Raw genomic sequence first — 6,479 nt, forward strand, 5'->3', positions numbered from 1 at the left:
GGTGGAGTCTGCTAAAATTTGGTAAACCTATTGATTGTTTCTTTATTGGTAATTCTAGTTTATTTCACATGATCTTATGTTTGTTTCTATGGAGTTCTTGTTTCCTATTCTATATACTTAAATTTCCCATGTTCCAGATCTTCACCTGCAGATAGGAGGTCATTTTCTATTTCTTCTATGTTGCAAACCACATTATCCAGTGGCTTTTTGTCCTATTGTTTCCCCATATTCTTTGATGACTTTTCCTCTTCATTTATTATTCTTGTATTCTTGTTCTTTTTTACTTTTTGGAACTTTTCTTGAGTTTCTTACTACTGGTAACTAATCCGTGTTGCCTTGTATTAGCCATATCTTGATTACTTTCTCTTTTATCTCTACTGAGATCTTTGGAGCTTTGGTTTACACAAGAAGTCTACAAATTTGAAATAGGACTAATTTCTTTACATTTCTTCATATTTGGTAAACCAATATTTTCTTTGCTGATTTTTGATATTGAATGTTTTTCCTCTTCTATTCTTTGGAGTTCTTTCTTTTTATCTTCTTGTGTTGTCTCTGCTACTTCCTTTTGTATTTCCTTGGGAGTTGGAGATAGGTTGTTTCTAATTTGTTAGTGGGCTTGATCTTATTGTCTTGTCTATTCTGACTGCCCCCCTATCAAAAACTGGCTTTGATTTCCTTATGGTATCCTAGTAAAACTTTTGTAGATCTTTCTTATGTAAAGAATCCCTTTGGTGCTCTTTTTGATTCCTTATGGTCATCACAGGAAAAGTATTCTTAAGATCCACAATTAATTCCAACTTTTTGAATAAGATTTGCTTATCATTGTCTAGTCTTATTATTTCTGAGATTTTCCCTTCACATCTGTGAAAGTTTAAATTATAAATAGCTCTGTTTGTTATTACTTTAACATGTTTGAATTCCAAATTATTAACCTTACAATTGATCAGGAGCTTGATATTATTGCAGAAACTAAAAGATGCATCCATGCCTATCAAATCACCAATAGAGAGCCCTATTTTCCTAATAATTTCTACATGCAAAAGTTTCGGAGGAAGGGATTGGAGGGTGGTCCAAGTTGGGGTCAAGAAGTTTAGCATTTCTTACTTACAATCTGGAATCCATTCAAAGAATTTCATAGCATAACCTTTAAAATAACAGTCAAAGACATAAAGGAAATCTTTTTTGACAAATTCATCACTACAATGTATGTATACTAATCTTTCAGAGTGGTGAGAGATACTTACCTGGTTATTGCAGAATTCCTGTAACTAGTTGATGAGATAGAACATTTCACCCTTAGGCCCATTCCAAAAAGAAAATAAACCAACATTTTGGCACTCTTTCCATTGATCTTCACTTTTGGAATTACTAATAATGAGAAATTTATCCTCGAGATTGTGGAAGTAGGGTTTAGGAGATGCTTTGGGTTGAATATTAGAGTAAATGGGGAGATTGGCAACAGGGTTTTTGCGGTGAGGTGAAATATATGGATAGGGTGAAGCAAAGGAAGATGTAAGACTTGAGATCTCATTCTTCCTAGGTTGACTCTTATTAATATTCGAAGGATCCTTGATGAAGTCAGAAAGAAAACCTATCTGTCGAGAGAACAACTCATTTCTATTGTGTTCTAAATATTTTGTGAGGTTAAAAAAACTAATTTGATTATCTAGACTTGCCATAGAAAAAATGATAGGGTGAGTGCTATGTGATCCTAAGGAATTGGAACGCTTAGGGGATACATAATTATAAGATCGAAGATTTATCCGAGGATTGCTAATTTCCTTTCGATGGGAATGAAACGAAGTTACCTGATTTGAGATGTCTATGGCTCGATTGTTGACATTCCCAACCACATTTGACATAGTTTTAAATCGTATCCTCTTTGCATTATTTGTCAGGATAGCTAGGGTGTCTACTAAAGTAGCCCCTCAATCTTTGAGGATCCCCCACTTTGCGTCTAGATGTTCCAGATCCTTTTGCACACCTAGAACCATGAATGGGTTTGATGTTTCTACAAAATAATTGACTTTTGTAGGTGGATTGATTTTGAAAGGGGTTTCAATAGGACAAATTCTCCCCATATTTTTCCTCTCCTTACTAGGGATTTAGAATTTCGTTAGTAGATGTGACACCACACAAAAGCTAGGTTTAGCATTCTTCTCAAAGTTTCCATACTTCAAAGCTTTCCAGTTTTGGTCACGTGAACATTTGTCTTTTGTCATATTATTCACATTTTTCACATACCTAAAGATTTCTCTACTCACCATTTTTTTTTCAACAAATGTTTTTATATATACTTTTATATTATATAACATTTTAAGAAATATTATTATATTGGTATTATATATATTTTATAATATAATAATAATAACATATAATGAATAGAGAAAATGTGTGTGTGTACATACATACAAATAAGGCAAGAACCTACAACTCAACAGTACCTTGTGAGCCTCTCATATGGGAGGTCTTGGGTTCAAATTTTCTTTAACACATACAAAAAATTAATTACAATAAATAACAATAATTAATTTAGACTTTTACCAATCCAAAAAAAGTATATTTAGCTGATAGGCTTTCCCTCTAGAGTTCACTCCAACCGAAAGTTGTCTCACACTGCATAATCCTTGCCGATAAATGGTTTTCGATTGCCAATAAATGGTTTGGTTTCAATTATAAAAAGGTATGGGCGGAACAGTGGGCGAATGCATCTATTTCAATCTTGTTCACCAACAATAATTATTTCAAGACCTTAGATATGCATATCTTTATATCAAAGATCTTCAACAAATCTGTAACATCGAATCTAAGCCAAATTAGTTTGCGAGTCTATACTGACACTGTAAACTAGGCACATTAAATACGCTTCTCACGTATGTGTATTAATGGATGGCAGCATCAGTAGATCTGCAAATAATGGAAAATCTGTTCTCAGGGCCTCTGTATTTATTTGTCCCTGGCTACCCCAAGATGAAATGAGTCATTTGATTTTTGAGAAAATTATGTATAATGTACCTCTATTAAAATCTCGTTGGTGTGCTTTGATCGATGTATATGTGTTTTTTTAGGACTCTTTCCTTGTATTGCAGGTTCACACTGTACTAGACATTGGTTGTGGTTTTGGTAGTTTTGGGGCTCATCTTTTTTCTAAACAATTATTAACCATTTGCATAGCATCTTATGAGATCTATGGAAGTCAAGTTTAGTTAGCTCTTGAAAGGGGCCTTCTTGCAATGCTCGGATCTTTTGATTCTAAACAACTTCCATATCCTTCATTGTCCTTCGATATGGTTCACCATGCAAGATGTGGGATTTAATGGGAGCAGAAAGGTAATGATCACTGTTAGTTAGTTAGTTTGTTTTTTTCTCTTACTATTTGATAATGATTTGCATCCTCCTCTTTGTGGGAAAAGGAGCAGATGTGCCTTGAGGTTGTGTGTTGCATTTTTTGTGGAACTAAGACAGATTGTATTTAAAACTGTTTTCAATACTTAAATGCTCAAAACAAAACTTAGTTATTGTGATCATTATGAATTAAACATGGATCATTTTTGTATTTGTATTTTTATGTGTATCAATATTTGTTTTCTATCTAATTAGTTTTCCCCCTGTTGAAGCAAATGGTGCTTTTCTTATTGAAGCTGACCGGGTTCTAAAGCCTAGTGGGTATTTTGTTTGGACCTCACCACTCACAAACTTGCATGGATCTATGCTAAAAAGTGAAAGTCAGAGAAAGTGGGAGTTCATTCTCGGATTCACTGAGAAGCTCTGCTGGATTCTATTGTCCCAGCAAGAGGAAACTGTTGTTTGCTGAAAGACAAGTAATAGAGACTGTTATACATCTTGGTGAGGCCCCTTAATTGACCTAAATCACATATGCTTTTAGTATTTGTTTCTGACTACAATCACTTTCCCAAACCTTATGTCTCTCAATTTACAAGACACAAACATTGCAATTCTTTTGAAGGACATAATTTTTTTCATATAGATTGTCTTTGAAGCAGAGATATTTCATGGAGATGCATACTAACATACTGGTCATATTTTAAATTTCCCATCACAGAAAGCATGGAGGATTACCTCCAGTGTGTAGCAAAGGGCAAGATGCAGAGTCTTCTTATTACCAACCACTTCTATCATGCATTGGGGGAACACTCAGTCACAAATGGGTGCCTATTCAAAATCAGTCCAGCTAGTCCAATCGCATGATGCCTAGTTCAAATTTACTTGCAATACATGGCAAGTCTTTTCATTTTTAATCAATATCAATTGAATTCCATTTTTGGCTTAATGAGTTGGACTATGATGAACTTCTTGCTAGGTAGAAGTCTCCTTTTACTATTAGTATAACATTTCAATGTAACATGCTGCACTGAAGGCTTTAAACAAAGTTTATACATGCTTAGTTTGAATGTGACTAAGAAGGTATCTTTTTACGTTTCTTTTTGCAAGAATACAATATGAAGAATTTTATCAAGATTCCCAGACATGGATATCAGGATTGAAAAACTATTGGTCTCTACTTACCCCATTGATATTTTCTGACCATCCAAAGAGACCAGGGGAAACGGATCCCCTACCCCCATTTAATATGATTCGGAATGTGATGGATATGAATGCTCGGTATGGAGGCTTCAATGCGGCTTTGCTGCTGCAGGGAAATCTGTCTGGGTCATGAATGTTATACCAACTAGCAGTTCAAATACACTTCTAGTTATACTTGATCGAGGCTTTGTTGCCCAGTCTTGCATGATTGGTACGTAATCTTACATTGGCATAATTTGGCATATCTATTCCCTTCCTTGTTTCTACTGGCTAACAGGATAAGATTTCAAATTCACACTGTTTATATATGATAACCACTATAATTGGTCATTTGGATCCATATGATTTGCAATAATGTATATGGAAATACGTGCTACATAACTTTTCATTATTCACGATAAAGTTAGTAGTTGTGGTAGCAAGATTTTGGTATGCAAATTGTTTTGGGGTTAATTTTTCGAACTAACTTTATTTTTGACCTATGAAGAAAGGAACAGACTTGGTTATATCCTCTACATCTGTTATGTGTATTTGTTGAGATAGAAATCACCTTGTTTGTTTGACAAAGGTGTCTTTTGCTTTTCAAAGGTTTTGTGGGATGGAGAAAAGTTGGTGACATATATTGAACTTATTAATAACTCTTAATATAGAAATCACCATATTTGTTGTATTTACTAGATAGGAATCACCATATTTGCTACATTTACTAAGATAGGATTCACAACAATTGCTTGATGTTTGTGCCTTGCCTTTATCTTTTCAATAGATCTCTTGGGATGGAGAAAAGGTGACTTGGGCTGATCTTTTTTAAAATATACTATGTTTTAGCATTTATCTTCAACGAGACAGATAAATGAAGGCAGTAGGCCAGATTTGAAGATACAACAATAATAACTTTGTAGGAGACAGCTGGAGAGATCTCAACATCATCCCACTTAAAAATGAATACAAGATTTTTTAAAATATTGGTGCCCACATATAACCAGAATATTTGATTTAATAATATTTGGTGCTTCAATTCTAAGAAATTAGTGATTCTTGATATAGGCAATTTGTCTGGAGGTACCAGAAGCCCTACATCTCCACTGGATTATAGTAATAATAGTGTTTGTCTCCGCGAGGATTTTACGAGGGCGTAGGCCTTAGCATTCTTGCAGCTCTTCATAGCACTGAGAAGAAAATCGTTGTTCCCTCTCCAAATAATACAGAGCATAGGATTTTGGGGAAACTCTATTGTAAGTCGACTTAGCCCATTCCCATTAGGTTCGCGAAACTACCTACTGAATGACTAAAAGAAGAGTCAACGATGAAGTATTCTAGAGTTGTACATGTATTACGTCCCACGGCCTTGAAGCCATTGTATGATAGATGGGAATTTAATTTTTTAATGAAAATAGATCTCAACATTTTCTTTCAATGCAATTAAGTTGGAAAATTGATTGGATGTGATTTCTTGATATTAAATAAGATCCATTATTAGTTTGAATTTAGTAGGATTTAACACCAACTTCTAAATTAGGGGAGGGCAAGTGAGAGGTGGAGGTTGGGATGTGCATATTTAATCAATGTGTTCTTACAAATTTGTAGCACAAACATCATCTAAATTAGGGGAGGGTGAGTGAGAGGGGGAGGTTGGGATGTGAACATTTAATCAATATGTTCTTATAGATTTGTAGCACATATATCTTGATGATTTTTTTTAAGTGAAGGAAAATGATTTCTTTGTTGATTTTATTTTTGTTACCTTTTCAAATGTATATGCTTTGGTTTAGTGAAGACTATCAAATAAGTCCATCTAAGTTACAAATTCAAATTGTATAATACAATTTGTCTTATTGCATCATATACTTGGTGTGGTTGCCAACTCCCCACTACTTTACATGTGTAGAGTCCACAATGACCTATTATCCCAATTGAAGTGGAATAGAAAGTAG

The 6,479-nt window shown here is 34.3% G+C and overlaps 1 long non-coding RNA gene across 1 annotated transcript; it reads left to right on the plus strand.

The window, feature by feature from the left end:
- Positions 1–3,505: 3,505 nt before the first annotated feature.
- On the plus strand, positions 3,506–4,793 carry LOC149553641 (uncharacterized). The gene is made up of 2 exons (XR_016353418.1): positions 3,506–3,846; positions 4,064–4,793. It is a non-coding gene; the product is annotated as an uncharacterized LOC149553641 (long non-coding RNA).
- Positions 4,794–6,479: the final 1,686 nt, after the last annotated feature.

Source organism: Cupressus sempervirens, chromosome 6 (genome assembly GCF_028749045.1).
Source record: "Cupressus sempervirens isolate cs-2001-9-10 chromosome 6, ASM2874904v1, whole genome shotgun sequence".
Lineage (NCBI taxonomy): Eukaryota > Viridiplantae > Streptophyta > Pinopsida > Cupressales > Cupressaceae > Cupressus > Cupressus sempervirens.